Source organism: Meleagris gallopavo, chromosome 7 (assembly GCF_905368555.1).
Source record: "Meleagris gallopavo chromosome 7, MGAL_WU_HG_1.1, whole genome shotgun sequence".
NCBI classification, from domain to species: domain Eukaryota; kingdom Metazoa; phylum Chordata; class Aves; order Galliformes; family Phasianidae; genus Meleagris; species Meleagris gallopavo.
The window spans coordinates 158,677-182,751 of record NC_139410.1 but is presented as its reverse complement, the minus strand read 5'-3'; the positions used below and the strand labels follow the sequence as shown (position 1 = coordinate 182,751).

At 37.3% G+C, this 24,075-nt stretch overlaps 2 long non-coding RNA genes across 2 annotated transcripts in view; one reads left to right on the top strand and one right to left on the bottom strand.

Annotated features, from left to right (window-relative positions):
- The window catches only part of LOC146543918 (uncharacterized), a 138,373-nt gene that overhangs the window by 29,586 nt on the left and 84,712 nt on the right, over positions 1-24,075 (top strand). The window contains exons 3-4 of the long non-coding RNA XR_014884442.1: positions 7,803-7,958; positions 10,521-10,688. This is a non-coding gene — a long non-coding RNA (uncharacterized LOC146543918). The remainder of the gene's footprint in view (positions 1-7,802; positions 7,959-10,520; positions 10,689-24,075) is intronic.
- LOC146543919 (uncharacterized) lies at positions 12,569-23,803 on the bottom strand. The gene is made up of 2 exons (XR_014884443.1): positions 23,653-23,803; positions 12,569-15,766 (listed from the first exon to the last, which is right to left on the bottom strand). It is a non-coding gene; the product is annotated as an uncharacterized LOC146543919 (long non-coding RNA).

Here is a 24,075-nt window from a genome sequence, read left to right as displayed (position 1 = left end):
TAAGTAAATAAATTCAGGAATCATAGGAGAGGCTTCTTGCTTGATCTTATCAGCAGTGTGGCATAACCACAGCCAAAATTATGTATTCTACTTATTTAAGAAACTACATTTATCAAAACTCTAGTTTTATTTAAACAGCCAGGAAAACATCAAGAGGATGAAATTTATCACTGAAATGTATATTGCCACTCTACTAGTCTAGTATGAGAGTAAAGAAGGGTTTTAAGCCACTACATGGGAAATGAAAGTATCACTTCTCCTTGATTAATAGGTAGATTACTGACTCAATGTTTCGAATCTTTTTTGTAAAGCAAGTCTCATCAAAACCGGTAGCATCCTTCTCATTTTACTTATTTTAAGTATTTAGGTTTTAAAGTGCAGTAAAATAAATTCACAGTCGAACTGGAAAAATAAATCCAGCTCAATGATTGCATTTTTTTTTCTTTTTCTTTTTTTTTTTTCTAACTTCAGATTTATGGGGAGAGGATCATTGTTTTTCCCACTGTTGTAGATATTTCTTCCTCATTATTATTTTTTATTTATTTATTTTTTACGGTTAGTGTGAAACATCTGGCTAGCAGCTAGCTACCCACTGTCACGTCTTATATGCATTTTAAACACCTAGGGGGCATTTTAAGTTTGGCTCTAAGTAAGGAATTGGTAATGCAGCTGGTGAATGCTTTCCATTCTCTATTTGCCAGCAGCATGCATTTTAGGGAGGTAATCTGATCATTCATCGTGTCAGGAAAAGTATAGCAATAATGAAGGTTGAAGTAATATTGCAATTAATTTCGTCAAAGAATTGATTGTTATTAAATTCCATATTAGTTATGGTCAGGGAAATATCTTTTGTATATCCATTCCTAAAGCTATCAGTCTAATTCCATCTCAAAACCATACAAATCCAAGGAAAATATGTGGATGTGTAAGTGCTAAGCAGAAATTTTAGAATGTTGAAAACATTATGTTCTGTGTAGCTCTGTGCTATGCATTTTTTCATTAAGCTCATTACAGATTATCTCAGCTTGTCCTTCAAGGAAAGGATCCTGCTGAATGGCTGCCAAACGATAAAGCAAGAACCAATAGCTCTGAGCTGCAGAGATTTATGTGTGGCCTGATGATGTGATCTGGGTCAGTTTAGTTGAATTGCGCAAGCTCCACAGTGGAAATTTAAACAGATATGTTTTCCCCTGTTTACCACCATCCCTTTAAATGAATGCAATTCCTGTCTAAGTGAGGCCCTCATTTCTACTTTCTTTCGATCTTCTCATCATCTGAAAACATGAGCGTTTTCCATGCAATGTATCTATGCTATTGATAAAGAGCTATAGGGCACTTCAGGGGACACTTCCCTTTGCTGCCTGAATTATTCAGCTTCTTTACAGAAACTTAAAATGAATAGGTAAATAAAAATGAATTCCTTTTTCTCTTCTCTCATCACTCCCCTTTTGTATTTCATACCGGTAGGAGTGCTACTCTCTTGCCCTGTGCATGGAATGCTATCTCTGTGGTGAGATCACGCTTTCTATTATGCCTAAAAGTTACACTTCCAGTAATTACTTTACACGTCCGTGCATATAGTTATCTAGCTAGCTGAAACCCATTTCTGATTGGGATTTTTTTTTCCTGACTTTAATAGAAAGAGGCGAGGAAGCAGCTTTAGACTGACTTTCAGAAATGAGTCTTTCTTATCAGGAACTAGTGTTTTGTTGCATTTCACCAAAATTAAAAAGGGAAGCAACAATGCAGCCAGATGTGCCATGCATTTTCAGGTGGTTTGTGTTTTCCATTCAGGATGTGTTGGTGTGAAAGCTCATGCTTCCTTATCTGATTTGAATGACTCAGGTTTAGCCGTGCTCCAAAGACAGGGTGAAATTGGAGCCTTTCAGATTTTTCCCTGCTGCTGGACCAAGCCCCAAGACTGAAGTACTTTCATTGCAGTAGTTGCAGATGTTTGCATTTGCACAGAATGGGGAAATATCTCCATGCAAAACAAGAATTCATCCAGCACCACTGCATTAAGCTGTAATTCCAGCCCATGGCCTGCAGTGCTGAGAAGCAATATGGGAACACCAGGCTGAGGAAAGAAGACAGACATTTGAACTAACTCCTGTAGAAGCTTGGCAAAGAGAAAAGCGGCTAAGGCACGCTTGCCTTCGAATTGCAAACAGGGCAAGTGTTACTGGCAGTGCCTCGTGTGTAGTTCAGAATCACTGATTTGCAATCTATTCCTTTTGGTAAATGGGGATTTGAAGGGAAAAAAGAAAAAAAAAGAAAAAAAAAAAGCTTAATCCCCAGTGTAAATAAGCCAAACCTACATTATTCTCAATTTTCAAAGAGTGAGGTACTGGATTTTCCTAAAGCAGAAATTATTCATTAATTATTCATTACCAGAAATCGTATCATGGTGTCCGTCTACCTGAGGCTCCTAGAGCCATCTAATAGCGTGTGCAAAGAAGCCAAGGACAATTGTTTTAGTTACCCTCTCTGTTAATTTTTTTTTTTTTTAATTTTCATTTTCAGCCTTTTTTGCTTTGTGGGGAAGGATGTGTCAACAGACCAGAATTTAAAAGGTGACAAACTGTGAAGAATTAAAACTTCCAATTTAACAGATGAGCAACTGCAAATAAGAGAATCTCAGACAAACACTATTTTAATGAAAGGTGACATGCCAGAGATAAGACACTTTTTTTCTCTCTCTTCATCAGGGTACCACAAATTAGTTTAGGAAATCATATAATAATTCTGTGAATGCGGTAACAAATTCATATCCTGTGCTGTTAGTTTTGTTTGCTTGTTTGCTTTCTGAAACAATATATGACATTGCTTTTGTAATGGTATATTTTCTTCACACTAGAAGTGTCAACATTTGTTCATGTCTGGAATAGCTCTCATTCTCATTCTTATTACTCTCAGGTCTAAGGCTTATTTTTCTTCTCCTCTGCAGAGCTTTACATTTTAGTGCTGAGTGGTAGAGTGTGGTGAGTAGGCACTAGAGCAGATTTCCTGAATTTTTCTAGCATTTTGTGGCAATTCACAGGTACAGAAGTAGTTAGATGTATGTTGGCTAGTTGCTTTTAATGAAATTTTCCAGTGCAATATGAATCAGAAGGAAGACTAAACATACATAAAGTACTCTAAAAGGACAGTTCCACTAGTAAGCATAGCATCACATGGCTACCTCTCTAAGGATCACACTGAAATAAGTTTTCAGATATAAATTAAACTCAAATGAGTACAAAGGCTAAATAACTTCAAATTACTTATTAGCAAGATATTGTGTTTATTGCACAGCAAGTGATCATGCACTGTCATGTGTAAGATCATGGAAATCACTCCTTTTATCCTACTGTACTTCAGAGTGTAAAGCATTGCAAGGAGAGTTTTTCATAAGTTGTAATTACGTGAAGAAAATAACCAACAATGTGATACAAGATCCTGAGAATGAAATTTCCAACTCAGTGACGGCTTACTAGGTGTCTTCAAGGTGTCACAGTCAGCTCTCAGCATCACTTCCAGCTACAGTCCTGAATGTATGCTATAAACGCCACACATCAGCATGCCCCAAGATAATTATCTATCCACTCTCTACTCATGTGCTTGAAAATAATCTTTAATTTATTTTCATGTCTATGGCAGATGCCACAGTAAAACAACCAGTGGGATTCTCTCGTATGTGCAACTGCCTCCACTGGGTATTAATGAGATTTTCATTTAAATTTCATTAGGGAATGATTTCACGAATTCAGCAGATGGGACTTATGGTTTAAATTGTTTAGAAGTGTCACTTTGGCTCCGCAAATGTAAAGTATATATATGACAATGGGGTATGTATGCTTACATAACACTCCTGTGATAAATTGGTCTATATTTTATGTAACAATCTGAATCTAAAGCAAATGCCACAACTTGCATTTTTTTCCACTCTGAAAAATAGCATGGACTAGCTATGCCTTTCTAGGCTGCATGTAAATTTAATTATAAATGTGTCTGGTTTATGTATGTTTGGGGAAAAAGAACTTTCCCCTTTAGAAATATCTTATAATAAATAATGGAAATATGAGGTTGTTTTGCTTAGATTATACCTGGCAATTGAAAGACTATCAAGTAATAGGAAGTAAATATTGGAAATTATTGGAAAAAATAGCTTAGATGGACAATCCAGTGTGGGGAAAGGCAAATGATCACTCAGAACTTCACCTGAAATCAAATGACAACCATTCATTTCATGCTAAGGTTGAAATTAATACATATATTTATCACAACAGCTAGGGACAGTGGTCTGGATTGTTCCTTTCTTGTTCTGCTTTGTTACAAATGCAAGCAAGAACAATATGAATACTGCCTCTAATATTTACCATCAAAATATAAAATAGAATTAATATTTTAGAGGAGAACATGAGAACATTCCTAAAAACATTTTCATTAGCAAGATAGGTAAATTGTTTTGCACAATGGGAAAATTAATGTCGGGTTTTGGGAGGCTTTATACAATGGGAAAATCTTACACATATAAGACCTTTGGTTATTTGTGAGGAGTTTATTCTGGATTGGAGGTGGGAATAGCATGGCAGAAAGCATTCATGTTTTTATTTGAGACCTTAGCAAAAAGATAAAGACGACTGGCATCATAGGCTAGAAAAAAAAATAGCTGGTGGGATAGAGATAGGTAACAAAGTGCAAGGTGATGAAAACAAGCAAACGCTATTTAAAAAAAAAAAAAGTAGGGAACAAGAACCAAGATAAATGCAACACACGGAGAGGCATTATCAAAGGGGTGAGGCAAGGAAGTGATATTTGCAGCTACATTTAGGAAAATAAGAGCTTGTAAAGTTTAGATTCCTTGAGTCAGATGAAGGACTTGGAAAGAGATGAATTGGGAGTTAATGTACTTGTTGAAATTACTATGGGTTAATGAATTAATAAAGTAAATGTGAAGGAGAAAGAAGAAAGAGCAGCTGCTGGAGAGTTGGGCAAGGGCAAGAATGATTTGTTGGGTGGGAAAGAGAGTGAGAGTAAAATGATACTTGCATTAGAGATGAGATGGAAATGTGGCTGGAGTATGACCAGGAAATATCATGGGATGAGCCAAAGTGAGGAGTGGTTTATCTGTATTTCTATCAGCTTCAGCCTTGACTTACAGTTAAAATCAGTTCTATTGCACTGAAAGAGAACGTTGACCCTGTCTTGAAAAGACAAATGTAAGTCTAAGCAAGTACCCAGTTGATAAAAGCATGAAAGGCAGCAGTTTCTCCCCTTGGACAGTGTTTCAGCAGTCCCTGCTCTGACACAGTGACCACTCAGCTCCAGACTGAGGAGAATTCACAAGGGCAAGGGATCTGAAGTGGTTCATTGCATGCCCTATACGTGTTGCACAAGAACCACTCCTATTATATTTATTACTATTGAAATAAAAAGATGTTTAAACTGAACAACTCACCAAGGCAAATGCAGTAGATGTTAGTTGTTCTCATGAGGATTGCTGTTTACTTTTCAAGCTATCTGATTTTTGCTGCAGATTCTTCTTCAAATCTGCCTACTGATGTGTTCAGCAGTTTTCTTTCCAGAATATTTCTTCTCTAGTCAACCCTGTAGATCTTTTCAAGTGAGCGATTGAGACTTTTCATATGTTTTCACTGTCACATAAGACTCCCTCCTAAATCACTGCTTAAGTAGAAATATATATTCCAGTCTATAAAAGCCTGGATCTTGTTCTCCCACTCACTACAAAAATCAGATCCTGTAACAAGGATGTCCTGGCTCCCCTGCCCCTAACAGGGAAGCATCCTTTTGATAAAGCCTTTCCTTAAGAAATAAGCTATGATTAGTTAGAAAAACTATGATCTGTTGGAAAGAGGAAAACATTAGATGGGCATCTTGTTGCAGCTTCTTTCACTGGTACAATATATTAAATGATAACCCTGAGTTCTAATTCAATACTGACAAAATGTGGGGTATAAATGATTTATAAATTAAAGCATTCATTCAAATTAACAAAAATACTGATGGTATGATAGAGGACCATCTGTACTGTGCCATCTGGCAGGTAGAAGGACAAATAAAAATCAAATAATATCATTAATAATCTTTCAGGGAGTACTTAAAATTTTTCAGTAAATTAGATTTACGGAGATCATAACCTTTTTTAAGCAGGAACATACTGTTGCCATTATTTGTGTGTTAGATGCAGACTTAACCTGGAATGTGTCTTCTAATTAACCTAAGTGTCACTTAAGTATCTCTGCAGTATTTTAAGCAACCTTTAGACCATTTGTTGTTTAGTAAATTTAGAAGCCTGAAGATGGTCCCACAATGGCTCCCAAGCACCTTACTCTCTCAATTTCAATAGGAATTCAACACCAAATTGGAGTCCTGTTACTACTTAAAATAGGTGTGAAACTACGAAACTTTGAGGTTAGAGAGGAGAGACTTTAAGTCATACAAGCTATGAAAAGAGCTCTTTGGGAGGTTCCAGGGTACACCTGCGAGCAAGCAGGATCTTGCTGTACAAGATACATCCTAAAAGCTGTAGCTAAAAATAGGAAGTCCCATCACTTTGATGAAGTAGTTCTCAAGGAATGTAAACAGGGCAGTCAGGCTCCACATCTGCACACGTTTCCTAAAAATAGAGCTGTGGGGAGAAAGCAAGAAACATAATTTGCATGCACCTGCAGAAGGCGAGCTTGAAAGACCAGTTTGTCCATGTCCAGCCCAGCCCCTTTACTCGCTTCAGCAAGATAGTGCAAGCAAAAAGCATAAGTGCTTCTCTGAGGAATAACCAAGTTTGTGATTTTCTGTGTTAGCCATTAGTGTGAGATTTCCACTGATTCTGTTTTTTTTTTCATAACTGATGCATTGTAAGTATTGAAAGAGATTTTCCAAACACCTTTTTCTTAACCACGCATCTCCACGTTCCTGTGTAAACAATCCATTTCCATTTTGTTTACATACATTCAACAGGTCGATTCCCTTCTTGCTTCCCAGACAAACCAAGTTTCAGTCTTTTAATCCTCCCTCTAAAGTAAAACCCTCCAACTATATTAATTACTCCATGGTTCATCTTTGAACTCCATTCAGTTTACCAAGATATTTATCTCTGGTAACATCTAAAAAGCCACATAAGGGAATTTTATTTCTCTGCTCTGTAGCATAATGATGCTGTCTGTTCCCTTATCTTTGCTACATTGCTGCAAAATCGTCTCTAGTTTCCTATGTGTTATCTCCTGGAGGTTTGGCAGTGTTGTTTTTGCAAGGTCGCTCCCTTCCATTGAATCTCTTTTGTATTAAATTTTTCTAGATATGCTTATCTTTCATTCTCAGTCGCTCTAAGGGTTGCCTGTTATTCTTTATACATACTTTAAGTTCTTTTTTCTTTGGTATTTGCAGCTCTTCTTCTTCATCAGATTTCATTAATTTTGTTTTTCCACCCTTCTGTAATTGTTTAAATAACACAAATATCATATAACATGAGATCAAACATATGAAACGGTCTAGTAGTAGCCTGTACACTGTTACTTTATAATTTAATGATTCATCTTTCTTAAGATTTCAGTGTCTATTTCATGCCCATGCACAAACCCATTGCTTCGGGAGCACATTTTCAGGTACATGATGAATGCATAAAAATCAACTTATATTACAATCATCATGTTCTCTCTGGTATGCAGGGTTGTAATTCCTTTGCTGAAACAGCACTTGAGTTTGAGTGGCAAGGTCTATTCTCTATGAACTCAAATCACTTCTATGTTATGTCTCTAGATCATTAAGGGCATTTATCAGTTCTCACTTTGTTAATTTTTCAGGAGTGAACTCAGTTGTGCAGTTGGGTTGTGCTGTAGGCACACCCTGTGGCACTGCAAAGAGGACACCCTGCCATGTGTATCTGTCCTACCTCGAGGCCACTCAGACTCCTACGGAGAAGACAGGACTTGAGAAAACAGGACCACGCTAATACAGAGGTATAGTTTATGGAACTGCACTATAGAAATGCTTTTCCACGAATGTATGCTGTGTCCTATTGTATGTACAAGCTCTTTCTAGTGCAAATCTTTGTTATTTTGCTTAAAAATTTTGCTTTAAAAATTAACATTCAGGGTTAGTGGGAAGATCAAGACCACAGTCAGACATTCTGCATGTGAAAGGCAGCAGAAAGTTGGGCTGCAGAGAAATGCAGGCATTACTAGAATACAGGGCAAACTGTGGCATTAGTCTGCAAGCATCCATACCTGCAGCATGTTAAAATGGAGAGATATACAAATCAGGAAAATCTCCGCTGTATCTAAGAGCTGAGGTTTGTCAGAAGTGTAACTATCTTGTTAAGTAATTTTCTTTAAGAAGCAAATGCATTTCCAACCCTTTTTTTTTTTTTTTTTTTAAGCAGGACTGTAGTTCAGTCTTAGAAGCAAAACTCCCTGCATTGTTAGCCAGATAAAGATGGCCACAGTAGCTTGTGGGTACAAACATGAGACCAAACACAGGGACTTGAGGAAGATTTCAGCAATGGAATATCGTCTGTTTCACTAGTAGCTATTCCCAATCTCTTCCAAAGCCATTTCAGATAAATATACGGGTAAGATTTGTGGTTATTTCACAGGATTTCTTGGTTCTTTCAACCAGAAGTTTTCAGGGATGGTTGTGCTGCTGTCCTTGAGAGGAACTGGAGGACAGTGTCTCCATTTCTGAAGTAAGAGCACAGAGGAGTTGTAAAAATGGAGTCTTCCTGTTTATTGCATTCCTTGGTATTTCGTGCAGTCCTGGGAATACAGATATTTTAGAATTTACAGTATAAAATGTCAATATTGGAGTTTTGCTTAACCTTTGTAGTTTCTCCCTATGGAGGAAATTTTGTATTCTCTCTATGAATATGTGTGTGTGTGTGTGTGTGTGTGCATGAGCATATATATATTAAAAATGGGTATGTTTATAAAATACATATATAGTACTTCCCTTAGTTTCAGAATGTCATTCCCTGTGGCCTTACCTCTATTACACACATCATTCATTAGATTATGAAAACCATTAATGTCAGGCAGCAGAACCAAATGAATTCACTAAGGGACCACCATTAGCATATCAAGTAGCTATTTCTCAGCTAAATATTCCTGACAGCTCTCATTACATATGACAGATGGGCTTTATAAGAGGTAGTAGTTCCAGAAGAAAATAAAATCTCAGCATTCTACCACATGTGGTCCAATAACTAGATATCATTTTTTGACTGTCTGTTTGCACTTCTTTCCTTTTTTTCTCTTTCAGAATGAAACAGTTGTAAAACTCATAAATAGATTAACTGCATAATTCAAAATTCATTAAAAATTGTGGGCCTAATTTAGCCCAGTTTCTGAATTCTGTAGGTGCTTTAGTCATGGGATATCAAACACTGTGTGCCACATAGTTGGATTGCTAGCAGTCTGTCAGAAAAAAAAAAAAAAAAAAAAAAAAAGACCCAACTGAAAATAGCAGGTGAGGCTGAATTTTAAAAGACCACTTATTGCAGAAAATTTTATGAGTGGGAGCCCAACATTTCCTAAGATTTAAAAAAAAATAAAAAAAGGAAGGAAGGAAGAAAGAAAAAGAAATAGATTTTGAAAATAAAAAATATAACTGCATCAAAGCCATATGAAAAACAGGCACAAGACACAAACAAATCAGTCTAAACACCTCCTTACACCTGCAGTCTCCTGCTAGGTGGACACAACTGTGGCAACTGACAACTCCCTTTGTGGGAATACAGACTCTAGCACTTCATTTTACGATATGATAGGAAGTTTGAAGCTTGCTGCTGTATAATTTCATGGAAATGTCTGTAGTGCAGCACGTGGTCTTGTAACAACAGGAAAAGTTGGCCCATATTTCTTAAAGACAGAAACTTCTTAATTTTTTAGGAGAGATGACATTTCTATTCTTGGGACATTGAAAACAAGTAGCATCATGTCGTTTAATTGATGATGACAGAGCTGAAGCCAGGCAAAATTGTCTAGAAAAACTGTGTTCTCACAAAAGGAAATCTAAGCATCCCTCTATAATCAGGTTATCTTCAAGTAAGCAATTTCTCAGACATCCATTAATCCTATTATAATTAATTAACCTCTTTTGCTGGTTCTAGATATGCTCTAAACTGTATCCAGTATTTTATTTCAGTTCTCTCTCCTATGTAAGTAAGTATTATCAGTGGAGGTATCTGCTCCTAAAAAACTCAGTCATTGGTATTGGCTTTATAATCTGAACTGTGTATAGATGGTTTGTTTGTGTGATCAGTTTGTTGACTAGTGGTCAGAATGTATTTGCCATGCATTTTATTCTTTTTGTGACAGTGGTGCAGACAATGCTAGAAAAATTATTTTAAATTTAGCGTTAAAGTAAACCTACAAATATATTTTTTCAAGCAGTCAAGCTGAAACATTAAGTTGAACATTTGAGTTTGACGTTTGAACTTTAAGTCAAGCTCAAAAAAATTCTGAAAGGTGAGTTGAAGTATGGTTTGCCATTCATTCACAGCTTTTATTACAACTGTTATGCAGCTGAAAAACATCTGGCACTACAAAGAGCATTGAAGTGAGCTCCCACCCCACCAGCAGAAGCCAGTCACATCAGCATATGTAGAGTGGCGTACCACTGCTGCTTCAGCTTCCCATCCTTCTGCCAGTGGCTGGATGACTCAAGTCGCAGAATCTTCTCAAAAATATGAGGTAGGGCATAGTTTTAGAATATGTATGTTTTTCATCACACTTTACTGCTTTTCATTTTATATTACGTTATTTCTGGAATACAAGAGGAAAAAACTAAGTAACACTTCAGAATTAACTTTAAACGCTCTATAATTGCTGTCACAATACCCCCAGTTATTAGACAACACGAGACTTGTCCTAATTCCTTTGAAAGAACTTGCCTTCATGGTACTGGTATGTATTCTTTGTATTAAATGTTTTTAAGAAAAACGAAATCCACTTAAATTCAGTAGTTTATCTTGAGTCCTGTGAATGTATCTTCACTGTCATTGTTAGGTAGCTATATAAAAGCTGGTTCAGGCCATGACTTTTTGGCTACAGTGCACTGTGAGATGAGATGCAGATTCTGTATTTAGTAAATAAATACAGAAACTTTGAGACACAGCAGAAGTGAGTTGGTAAATATCCATGCTTATTGGCAACTTTTCAAATGAGGGGAATTTTTTTTTAACAATCGGCTGCTTCCTAGGCTTTTATTTAGAGGCTATCAAAAATCAAAAATCCAGCCTTGGTCTGAGTGTCTTACAGCACACGTGCACCAAAGCACAGGGAATGGGCCAGAAGTGGGCCTCAGCTGCAGTAGGTGCTGCAGAAAGGGCTGGACCTTTGGGCAGAAATCAAGACCACCACCATGTCTATTCAGTGTCCATCTGCAGGAGCACAGAGCTAGCAGAGCATCCTTCCCTGCCCACTCTCTCTTCATCCCAGCCAGAGGTCGGAATTCCCAGGGAAAGAAAAGTTGGAAAACTGCTGTTCTTAGCCTATCTGTAAAGAAAAATAATATATTTCTAAGTCTCTTATTAAGTAATACAGGTACTTAATCAGCAATTGCTGTATGCTTTTTTTATTGCTCTTCTGCTTGGTAGACCAACAAGGCAGATTAGTAACATAGCAGCCATTTCTGTCTTATGCAAAATGCATTCAAATATTTCCAGACTATTAACAGATTCCCAGATGTAACCTTTCTGACATATTCTGCTAGATTATCTGAAATTTTCTAATGAATCAATCTCTCTTGCAATCTGATTCTGTCTTCTTTGAATTACTTCTGACTGAATTATAGCTTTAGAGTACCTTTGTGTCCAAAATTAAATTCTGCATGTTCTGCATAGTTGATTCAGCAGGAAAAGCCCTGGATAGCTGTGGCCATTCTCTGCAACATCATATCTTAGAAAACTTCCCAAAATGCCTGGCTTCTCCAACTGCTTTATGCCTTAAAAATCTGCATTTCGTTCACTGTAGAGTTTTCCGTGCTTTTTTTTCCAGCTGGCCATCTTATTTCATGCATATCTTTCCCATACTTCTGAATTCATATTTGTCAGTTTGGGTCTCATTTTGTGATCCTCTTTGCAATTTCTTTTATGTTCTTTTCCCCTTTTGATTCCTTATCCTTACTGCTAGTAAGTTAATGTCATTTTCTATTCTAATCTTGCATTGTTACTCCTACTTCAGTACCAATCGTGAAAATACTAGTTAAGATGCACCTTCTACAAGGGCACCCACCGATATCCTCATTGTTCTTCAAGTACATGGCTTTAGCTGGGTTTTTCCTCAGCCCTCACAGCATTGTTCCCATTCAAAATAAGGTAAATCACTTTTGATATGTGTTTTCCTGGGAATTGCTATCAAGTGTTTTGCTAAAATCTAAGCACATAATCTCATTTGCTTTTTTATGTACTGATTTCTTTTTTCTTTCTTTCTTTTTTTTTTTTCCAAATATAGCAATATAATTTGAATAATGTGATTCATTATTTATAATGCTGAATTTTCGTGGTGCTGTTACCTTCTAAATCTTCAGTGATTTGACTTAAATGAGGCAGAAGACTTCTATGTAAACCAAATTTTAAAACAGCAGGGCATTAATTTTATTATTTTTCAAAAACATAGTATTATAGCAGAATCAGAAAATAGACTGGACACCTACTGCACAATGATTACCAGTGCCACATACTGATATAACAGGAGGATATGTTCACTCAGTTTCTTTTCCAAAATTTAACTCCTGCCTACTACATGTTAACTTTTTTCATTTACCTTTCTTTCACTGTTGTTTAGAAGAAGGGAGTCTCACAAGTTACAGAATCAGATTCATTAGAGAAAGTATTTTAAAAGTACTTTTTGGATATTTGCTGAAATCTTTGGAATAACACTGTTGAACTCTTTCAGAAACATTTTTCCTTTCAGTATAATTCCCTAGCATTTGTATATACAAATCATGACGTAGTAGTTACACTTCTGAGATGACTTCACATAACCCAGGAAAGAGCTCAATTCCTGTTTTAATGGCTTTTTTCCTCTCCTTTCCCATCCCATTCTCTCTCTCTCTCACTGCCCTTATCTCCCCTCCTCTTCATTCCCCTCCTTTCCATGCACACTTCTCTGCACCATGCAGACTGCTTATCCTTGGAAAATAAGTTCTCTAACAAAAATGAAATTTAACTGCCTGAATGTTAAAGAACTCAAAGTAAATGTTTACTACTGAAAATCCCATGTGATAAAATTATAAGGAATTGTAAAAGATTTTTTTTTGTAAACTGTAAATTGTAAAGGAAATTTGGATAAAAATAGAATTTTTAACTCTGTGGTTTATATTCCTGGCCAAGATGTATATTGAGATATCTTAGATTTTGATGGAAATTAGGTGACAGTAATATTTACTCCCTGTGAAAGCACTAAAATGTTTACCATCACCTTTCCCATGCAATTAACTTCAACATAGCATTAATACAAAAGTGATAATTATTATGCAAAAGAAAACCTTGAGGGCATATTTCCATGGTGTAATGAATAATTTTCTTCAGATTGCCTCAAATTTATTCTGGTATCAACAGTTACACAGAAATGAAAAGGAATAATTAGTGATAGAAGTTCAGTGCAGGAAAATCAACTCTGCTACATACTACTTATGAAAAACTAGCTTATACTCAGTTTCCATCACCAAATGTGAACAATTAATCACAAAACAACACCTCACAGATGATGTAAGTTGTCAGATAAGAGTAAACTGTTTTAAAAATTAACCTTCTATTAACCTTTATAATCACCTGCTTGTCCTGAGATATTAATTCTGATAATTCTTGCTGCCTGTAAAATTATTTAAACAGACATTGATATACAAATCCATAATATAGGTAGAGAATTGAGAATTGAGAATTCATTTAGTAGGGCTAAAATCTTGGTCTTCCTTTGGTAGATATCAGTTCAGAAGCCATTCACCTAACTGTTGGAATCGACAGGTCTAGGCCTGAGGGTGGTATGCCAGAATAGCCATTGCTCTAGTCCTGCCATGGTGCTGATTTGCATGTTCTCTTCTTCATATTTCATTTACTTATGTCTTCATTTTCCTATCTGCAAAAGCGGGGCACTAATATTGGCCTTGCTTGTGAAATACTTTGATGCTTGCACACAAGAAATACAATAAAGTTTAGCTGTTATTTGTCATGGTCCATTCCTATATCACATGTAAGTCAAACCTAGAAATATTTATAGATCTGTAGATACTTTTGTATTTCTTGAGTAGCAGAAGATGTCACAGATGTTCAATATTATAAAAAAAAATTTGAACAGGCAGACCAGAAAATAAATCGCATTTGTGTTTCTTCTCTTTTATAATATTTCTGTGCATCTTTCGTCAAAGAGTGATTAATGATTCCACCATTTCTGTCCTTCTGGAGCTCAGCCTCGACAAATGCTATTCACTGTTTCTTCAGTCATATGAATTTTAGAAAATATTTAGACATGTTTGATCTAAAGACTTTCATTCAGATTGCAGATCAATGTACAGTGTTAGTGAGTTCAGTTTGAGAGTATGCAGTAGTGTGGAGAATATTTTGAGAATGCTTTATAAATATTTTCATGTTGCTGTGCATTGAGTCAAAATTAGAACATGCAAAAGAAAAGTTGATTGAAGGTCTTGTTTGCTCTTTTAGCTACAAGTCAGAGCGTGCAAAGTGTGCTCACGTTAGATCATAATTAAAACATTCGATAGGTTGAAAAGAAAGTTTTTTCAACAATAAACACAGTGCATAGCTTAGTCCAATAACTATTGCAATATCGTCTTCAGACTAGATCTTTAGAAGAGGCAGGAAATAAAACAGTTTGAAGATACAGTGCAGATTTCTGTATCTGCTTATCCTTAAGAAATTGTTTGAAACACAGAGATTGGAATAAAAAAAAAACCATACAACCTGCAATAACTGTTTCCTTCTCAGGGATAATTTTGGAGAGAAAGATTTATCTGGGGACTTGGCCTACATCTGCAGACACATTTACTTACTAAAACAGTGGGAGCCAATGACCAGGCCAGCTTTCCGGTTTTGTGGCAGCTCTGCTCACTACTGGTGCTTTCTGGAAAGACCATCAAGGCTTGCCTTTAGCCCTTCTCTCTGACTTTGACCGTTTATGGTCACATAATTCCATCGGATTCCTTTCCCTCGCATCGAATCAACTCCTTTCTGTTCTCAGAGATGCACAGCTAGAGGCCAGGTCCCAGAGACCTGAGATGCACAGGCAAATTCCAATTGGAGCTTCATCATCCCAGTGTTTGATGTCAATTAGGAGGGGAAAAAAGTAGATTGAAAATGAAGGATGTTATGCTTTTCTTCATATGCATATGGGCTTTGGGAAATTCTGTAGTGAAGGTCCAGAGCTGGTATTTTCCTTTCAACGGATCATGGGCTGGGTCGGGGTTATCCCCAGCTTATTCCAGCATCTCTCTTACAGGTGAGAACCTACATCTATGGTAATGTCAGATATTGCTTGGCTCTGATATCTTGACACAGTGTCTGATTTGTGGGAGGAAGTGTCAAAATAGAAGCTCTGGAACCCACCACTGTGAAACATCTGCTCTTGAGAAAATGTCAAGCGATTTTCTATCCAACATTTCTCTGTTGTTTCCTCGGTGTCAAGTTTATAAAGAGCAGACTTCCGCGCTGTTTCTTGATAGATGTGTATTTCTTTGCAAACTCCTTGTGCTCGGCAGCTAGTGAGGGGGCACACGGAGCACAGAGGTTCTCTGGAGGGCTGAGGCCTGTGTTAGGCTGTACAGAGAAGGAAAGAAAAGGAAATGAGGCAAATCGGAAGGCAGGAACGGAGAAAGAACTCAAAAAGAAAGACGGTGATTAAGCTTGGTCAGGTAATTAACAATGTCAGAAAGAAATGCTGAATATTTAAATAAAGGAGCGGATTCTAGAGAAAATACTACAAACCACACAGGGAAAACAAAACGCTTCCGAAATAAAGCTTCAGGCCTGGGATGGAGAGAAGCCAGGCAGGTAACATTAATGTATGATCTTCCTTTGCCTTAAAATGATGACAGAGCCTGAAGAGTTGAGCCCCTCTGCAGTGCCTGACTGTGCAGCCATAAAAATCTGGCAGCTCTGCCTCACTAATGGAATGGCACCACTGAGATGATTTTGTTTTTTCTTTTCCAGTGATTTTTAGGCAATTATCCTTCTATTTCTAAAGCTTTCATTTACCAATTATTATAAATTTCCCATAGCACCTTCCAAAATAACTCAATGTAAACAAAAGCATTAACTTTGAAAATTGGGGAAGAGAAACAGGTTAGGAATCATCAAATAATCATATCCTCCTCACTACAGAGAGCAAAAGGCAGAATCAATCTTTTGCTCTGTGCATCTGGGACCTTAGATAATATGGTCAAAACCAACTTTTATATCATTTTGTTTCTTAATTGATTAAATAATACAGCAGTACAATATTGTGTGTTTAAAACAGACAAATGCCAAAGCCAACTGTTTTTAAAACAGCACCACTATCCTCTAATTCTCTGCCGTGTTTAGGGTATCCGTAGATATTTTTTTCACTAAACATATTCATCATTTCCTGTTCTTCTCCCTCTTCCTTCCCTTCTCCCAGATGGGAGTGGAGAGATATGGAAACTGAATAGAAGAAAAAAATTATTGTCTTTGTGCGGGGATGTGCTTTTAGGACAATTGAAATAACAAATTGCCGTTTTCATCCTAAAAAGAAGTAGGAAGTACAGATCCACATTTCTTGTTAAAATCCCATCTTAAGTTTGGAAAAAGCATTCAGCTAAATTTATCAAATCTTAACAGGAAGAAGAGCTGAACTAAAGTTTGTCTTTTTACTTCCCCCTTTTCTCATCTTTTCCTACTAACTATATGAATCCACTTGTCCTGACTTGCATGTACCTTTGACAATGAATTAAAAAGCATGAGCATGGCACAGTTCCCAAGCATATCCATCCCAACAGAACATATATTTCAGATTTAAGATTTTGCCTGGGAGAGAAATAGGTATCTATCAACGGCTATGAATTTGAGCAAGAGTAGCTGACTACAGCAGCAGGTGAAGAAATGCAGAGAAATAGTGGATCACAATGATGAATTTCTCTGTTTTTATAGACTTCCAATACATTAAAATTATTTGCTTCCCTATACGTCCAAGTAAAGGCTGCTCACTGCTTTCTCTTGCAAGAAGGGGCTCAAATTAAAAAAATATATATACAGCTAGTACTAATTCAGAAATAATAGACAAGTTAATGGCACTCCTGTTTTTTATTCAAGTAATACCTCCATGCAAGGATGTATGTTGGCAGTTTGCCCTTTACAAGGGCTATATTTTCTCCCACATGCAAGTATCCTCTTATAGACACACATCCTTAGGTTATGACAGGCATAAAGTCTGCATGAGCTGCTGTGCTCTTACTGCTCTGAAACTACAATATACAAACAAAGCCACTTTTAAAATCTTGAGAGCTCTTTAGAACCAACTCATATCTATTCCTTTAATGCACACGAAGGATGCCTGGTATGACAAGGAGAACATTAAGGTTTCTCTCATTCTGCCAGACAAAGGCAAATGAAATTGCAGCACAAATTCAAATGAGAAATCAACTGTTGATTTAGTAGTCAAGGGCAGTTAGGCTTTGCATAGATTACAAAAAAATCTAATTCTCCCTCCTCCTATAAAATAGTTCAACCAGAAATGAACTTTCTACAAGTTAGATGGGTCAAATCTGATTAGCTCTACAGGGAGAAGATGGTCTAAACCATCTTTTCCTCCTAAAATAATCGAATGCATATTTAAAAGTTTAAAAATATAAAACTTTTGTGATGATTGGGCAAAAGGTAAGAATGACATCTACATTGTCTCAGTGTAACTGTTTCATTACTCAGTATAGTAATGAAAACAAAGTATGATGAAGACAAAATGAACTGCAGCTTGCTTATTTAATTATTTTTTTTACCCTGTCATGGCTTTCCTTTTAAAATGTATTTATTACTAACCTGTCCTATATTAGGACTTCCAAAATCCACGTGTTTAATTACACATTGTGGCTGAGACATTTCCTAGTTCTCCAGAATGTGAGAGCAGGACTTTGTTCCCACCCTTGCAGTATCCAGAGTGCGTTTTCTAACATTGTGTAATGTTAGAAGCAGTCTCCAAACCTTTGAAATGTGTTTTCTGAAATGATTGAATGAATGTCAAATTCAATGTCATTTCAATTTCTTCTGGCCCCTAGAAGAACTGGGGAGAAAATAATGTATCTTAATCTTTTAATTGTTATGAAATGTTGTGCCACAGAAAATAATCTGAAAGCATGGTGTATTCAAATGTTTGCCACGCAAAGCTGTTATGGACACCATTAAGGTGCTTGCCGTAAGAGGACTGCATATGAGTTTTGAATTCCACCCTGGATTTTCTGTGAAAGAGACTGAGAGAAATTCCCCAAACTAATTAGGCAGACATTCAACATTATTAAGTTTTGTCCTGCGAGGCTCGGGAAGGAAAAGCCTGGTCTTAGCACAGTACAGCAACTGGGAAACAGAACAGCACTCCTTCAAGCCTGTCTCTGTTCAGGGCTGTCTGAAAGGCATTGGCGAGGGAATGATAACAGCAATCCATGGTATGAAATGATTGGTGATATTTTACATAATTGGTCATATAGGATAAATATCCTGCAGGGGTATGGTTTTCACAGCGCGCTGCAATATATTCGATCAGATTTGGGTCTTGTCCATATTACAAAAACACTGTCATATCTTAAAAGAACTATATCCATGCTGACAGCCTTGGGAAAGTGAAAGGACAGGAAAACCCAAAGTGAAATGGTGGTATGGTAATTCCCATACCGCATGACAGAAGTGGCAAGGTAGACTTGTTTTGTTGCATCCTAACCTGCTCACAGACAAACGTATAATGTATAATTCATCTCTTACAACTGATGTATAGAATACAAAGGCGGGAAAACTTAAAAAGGAAATGAAGAACAGGAAGCATGGTGCTTTGATTGTAAGCATTTAAAGTTTTTTTCTCTGGCTGTGGGTAAATACCCACTCAGAACTACTTTTAATTGCGCTGAAAAACAAGAGCATGAAAAATACCAAGGGAAAAGGAGTGTGTAGTGGAAAGGAACAGTAGCTTTCATTGCCAGTTGAGGGTCTGGTTTCAATTTGTGTAAAACGCCCGTTAATAAGTTTGCCTTAATAAGCTGTCCATTACAAGTCTAAATTGCTAATCGAATGGAAAGAATTTGATTATGTTTTGTTAGACTTTCCCCTTAACAATATTGACTTCAAGTGGCTGTCCTAATTGGGCATTAATGGGAATATAAAACAAATTAACGGCAGAATCACCAGTTGAAGTTAGGGAAGCATGCAGACGTGACAGCTGAGAGTAAAACCAGTTCCCAGAGTTACTGTCTCAGGATATGTTGGAAACCCACTTCCTGACATCACTGGAGATGAACTATTGGGAAAGGACATCACGAGTTGCATTCTCATGTTCATATTTCTAAACTCAAATATTCTAATGCCTCTATTTAGCTCTGGATTAGCTGCTGTAGATGCAGATTTGAGACTCATCCCTATGCACTTTTAAATTTGTTTGTTGAAAGCTGCTATTATCAACTGAATTGTTCCCTGGCATTGTCAGATAATTTTCCCATTTCTGTTTATATGATAGGGTGAGGTAGGATCTGGTTAGGGTTTTCTTGCTTAAAAACATCTCCTTCTGCACTGGAAACAAATTACACTAAACTTGATGTCTTCTACCTCAAACAATATTCTTCTCTAAAATTCAGGCTAGACTTTCAGAAGCATCACAGCAAGATCAGTTCAAGAGACACTTGATTAGTTTCATACTTCTGCAAATGCAATAGACTTTGCACCTGCAGCAGATCAGGCACCTCTGGAAATAAAAGTCTCTTAACTTAGGAGCTTTAGTTCCACTGTTTTTCAGTAAATGATGCTACCAGAACTACACTGAGTCACAAGGAAGAGCACAAGAAAACGTTCCAGGCCCACAAACACATTTCTATTCTCCTAATGTTGTTAATGCTATCTTGCAACGTACCGTTTTGTCATCCTAGAGAGAAGTCTAATTGGCGCAAGTATGGGAAGACTAAAGGAGAAAAGTATATGCAGATGGGAAGTATTTCATTTGGGGAAAGAAACAAAAATAAGGTTCTCCAGTATAAGACATTGCCTTTCTTAGGACAGACATCATTAACTAAATGTCATAGCTGTCAGCATGGCACATCTAGTCACATTAACTGCAGATTCTCTATTCATCTGTTTACACATGCTTGTGGTGATTATTATGTTTTCTGCTGCACGTGAAAGAGATTGCAGAGCTGCTTTATTATAATTCACACACAAGTGCTGATGAAACCAACGACAATTGAAAATACCCCAGGAAAGGAAAAAAAAAAAATTAAAAATGAAAGAAGGAAAAGATTTTATTTACTCACAAAGTTATTTCCTTGAGCACACACAAACGAAAGCCTACTTTCTTAATAGCTGTGAAACAAAACGTTTAAAAATATTGGTGTGAATTGGGAAATGTAGCTACTTTATCTGAGGATCTGCCAGCAGAAAAGCTGTGAGTTGCTGTGAGGAGGAGGCAGGGAGAGGGCAAACCACATCCAGCAGCTTCAGGTGCTCCAGCACTGTGGTCGTACTTGGCTGTGTTGGCCACCCATCAGATGCTTGCAGCTTGTAGGATTTGCAGAAGAGGCTCCCAGCAGCAATATATGCAGTGCCAAAGAGCTATTTGTATTTTGGAGTCGTCAAGCCACGTTTCACAAATGCTTTGCAAACAGATAAAGCCCCTGTTTGTGGAGTGTGCCAGAAGAGTGCTGGCTGCGGGAAGGACTGCGCAGAGCTGCCAGCAGTGCAGAGCTCTGTTCAGAAATGTGCCGGTAACTTCGTACAGCAACGTGAGAGCTATTTTAGATTAAGAGCAGCAACCTACTGGCAGCTTATCTGCTCAGCTTTCTAGCTGGTCTCTTTTCTTGCTCTCTGTATCTTGCCCAAAGCAGTACTGAAAATAAATGAAATTTTGCTGTTGTTGCTGCAGCTGCAGTTTCCTCCAAGAGAATCCTGTTTTTGTCAGCTGATGAAAAAATCCAAGTTAGCCATGTCTAGTAAGAAATGCTTTCAGCACTTCTGCATGGACACTGACTACATAAAACCGACACATTTTAGGCCATAGAGCACTGGACATTTGCTTCACCAACCAAATAACATCTTAAGTGCTTTTTTATTTTAATATTAACGTACAAGCATTTGAAGCTTAGGGAAGTTCTTGTATAAATCTGGGGTTGTGGGCTGTCAAACGTCACCTTAATGTCTAAGTGGTGCCTCATAGACTACGTTGGGATTAATGATGCTCTTAAAATCAGGAGATGTCTAAAAGAACTACAAGAGTTGTTGTAGGCATCCTACAATCTCATCTTACTGGCTACAGACATTCCCAAATGCATTCACAAGTAATTTTTTCCTGTATCGTTTCTGTGTAATCTTCATTTCCAAGTTTTGAGAATTATTTACTTCTTACTGCAAAGCCTCATGTTCTTAAGTAGATTGTGAAATTGTCTGATATGTTCTTTCTTTGAGCGTAGTCATTTTCCATTCTTTTTGCTTTATTAATAAGCTGTCATGCTACGTATCATAAGATATTTTCTGTAGCCTTCAGCACCATTTTCATAGCTCTTTTTAACTCCTTCTACAAGGCTTTTTTAATGCAAAAGGAACACTTCTGACTGGTCAGGCTATTTCTAAGACTATTTTTAATAAAAATCAGAAGGAAAGGAGAGGGAAAGATTTTATAACCTTCCATGACCTTACTGAATCTGTATTGTTCCAGAAAGGGGCATTGGACTGATGTATTTTCGTACTCCCAGTTTGTGAAGTGTCTGCTCTCAAGTAGGTTTTCCACAGCTGTTGGTTTTTGCACTTGATCTTCCTGCCTGATGCTGGCCCATCAAACCCAGTCCCAGCACACACGCTGCTCAGCTGCTCTATGTGCCCTTCACTCTTCTTTAATTGAAGCACAGTTTGCACTCTTTGCAGGGATTCCGCAAGGACAAAATTTGTGCAGGCAAAATGCCAGAGCAATCTTCACTGGAAAGCCAGATGTTTTGTTTCATCGGTTGGCTGGCAGGCAAGGGTGTACCAAGGGAGAGAGGGAGAGGAGAGCTCTGTGCCTTTTTCTCAAATCCAACCTAGAGTTAATTCGCCAGTAAGTTAGCAGCCTCCGATTTTGAAGCGAATTGGGTTTTTTCACCAATGAATTGAAATGAATTTGGAAGCAAAACAAACAAAACTCATCAAAATAAGTTTAACTCTGGGTAGAAGGAAAGAATTCCAGGGAGGCTTCGAACACCTTCTCAGTGAAGGCATTCTTGGAAAGACATACCAGAAACTGCTGTCATCCGGATTGCAAAATGAAAAAAAAACAAGTAGTAGTAGAAGCATGACAGTTTTGCTTGTTAATTGTGTTTGTTTTCCTTATGACTAATTTATTAAGAACAATTGAGAAAGCTAAAGCGTTTGAACTGAATTTCCATTTGTTTCGCTATTAAAGTTCCTCTGTGAAATGTATGTTTATTTAAAGCATCTCCAGCTACCCATTCACAAAGCATTTGTTAAATTAGTTAAGAGACTTTAATTGGGCACTGGGGATTTGTTGTGCTATTCCCAGATCTTTTTACTAAAAATACATGAGAACAGTGAGCAATTTATTTATAACCTTGTTATATTAGGCCATTACCAACTTCTGAGGTTTTTTTTTTTTCCAACATGTTTTTAATTTGCATGAACAAAATTCAAGCAATATTTGCTTTATGTTATTTTATTTTAATCGAGCAGCCAGCAAGCTGTTTCTAGTTAAATACAGTAGAACCACCTGTTTTATCTGGAACAGAGTTAAAAAAAGAAGATTCAAAAAAAAAGTGATAAAAGGAACAATATTGAATCATCAATAGAGGATACTCTTCCTTTCTTTGGTATCCTATTGTAGCAGAAGTGTTCAGTCATGGCCTGAAGCAGTAATTGAGCATCTAGTGGAAAGGCAGGGCCAACTCAGAGGAGCTCAGGTGCATGCAGTGTGATGCATCTGAGTGATCTGAAGGGGTGGAACTAGGATCTATCCCTTCCCTGACCTCATTTAAGGGTTGGCAATGGATGCAAAAGAATGTTGCTAAATACCTCTGTATCCCTGAGTTCTTCTAGGGGTAAGCAGTTTTTCTTCTTTTGTTTCTCCTTTTGTGGCTACTGTATTTGGATTTGTCCTCATTTGCTGCAACTCAAGATTTTGCCACTTTGCTACTATCGTTTTATTTTCCTTTACATTTTAGTGTTACACTCATTAAGATCAATAGTCAGAGCAGATAATTAAGTTTGAGGTTACCACTGCGCCGTTGTTCTGTACTGGCGTTATCATCAGGTTTGCTCTTATTTATTTTGATCCGATCCTAGGTATTTCACACCCACTAAAATACCATGTGCCTACAAAACACCTATCCCACTACTCTATTTAATGACTAACTTGTTCTTGCTAGTTGTATAATCAATGGATAAACAGATAGTATAACATACCCAGAAGCTTGGCTGATATAATTGCTATAAAGGAGTAAGAAAAGAAAAATATTCACCCTATCCAGAGTTTGCAAAATGGATTCCAGTAAAGCAGATCTCCAAAGAGATTTTTGCCCCAGGCAGTCAACTCTGAAATGGTTCTAGGAGAGGTGCAGCCAGGCTCCACCCCTTCCTGCAGCACAGCTGAATTGCCTTCACCTGTGCTCCTCTGGCTGACTCATTGGTCGTCTCAGTTGATCAATCAGAGGTTCAGGCTGTGAGTCAGCAGCCCCATACACTGGTACATGGAGTCATTCTGTTAAACCTTTCCATGCCACTATCAGCTGTATAAATATGAAATTTGTCAAAGAGGAAAGGGAGCAAAGGTAGAACCTTTGCCTTGTATTTCTCATTTCATTCAAACAGATGGAAAGCCGAGATGGTATTTCCATCTCTTGACCAGAATTCAAAATATCAGGATTTCTCTAGAGTGTAGAAGG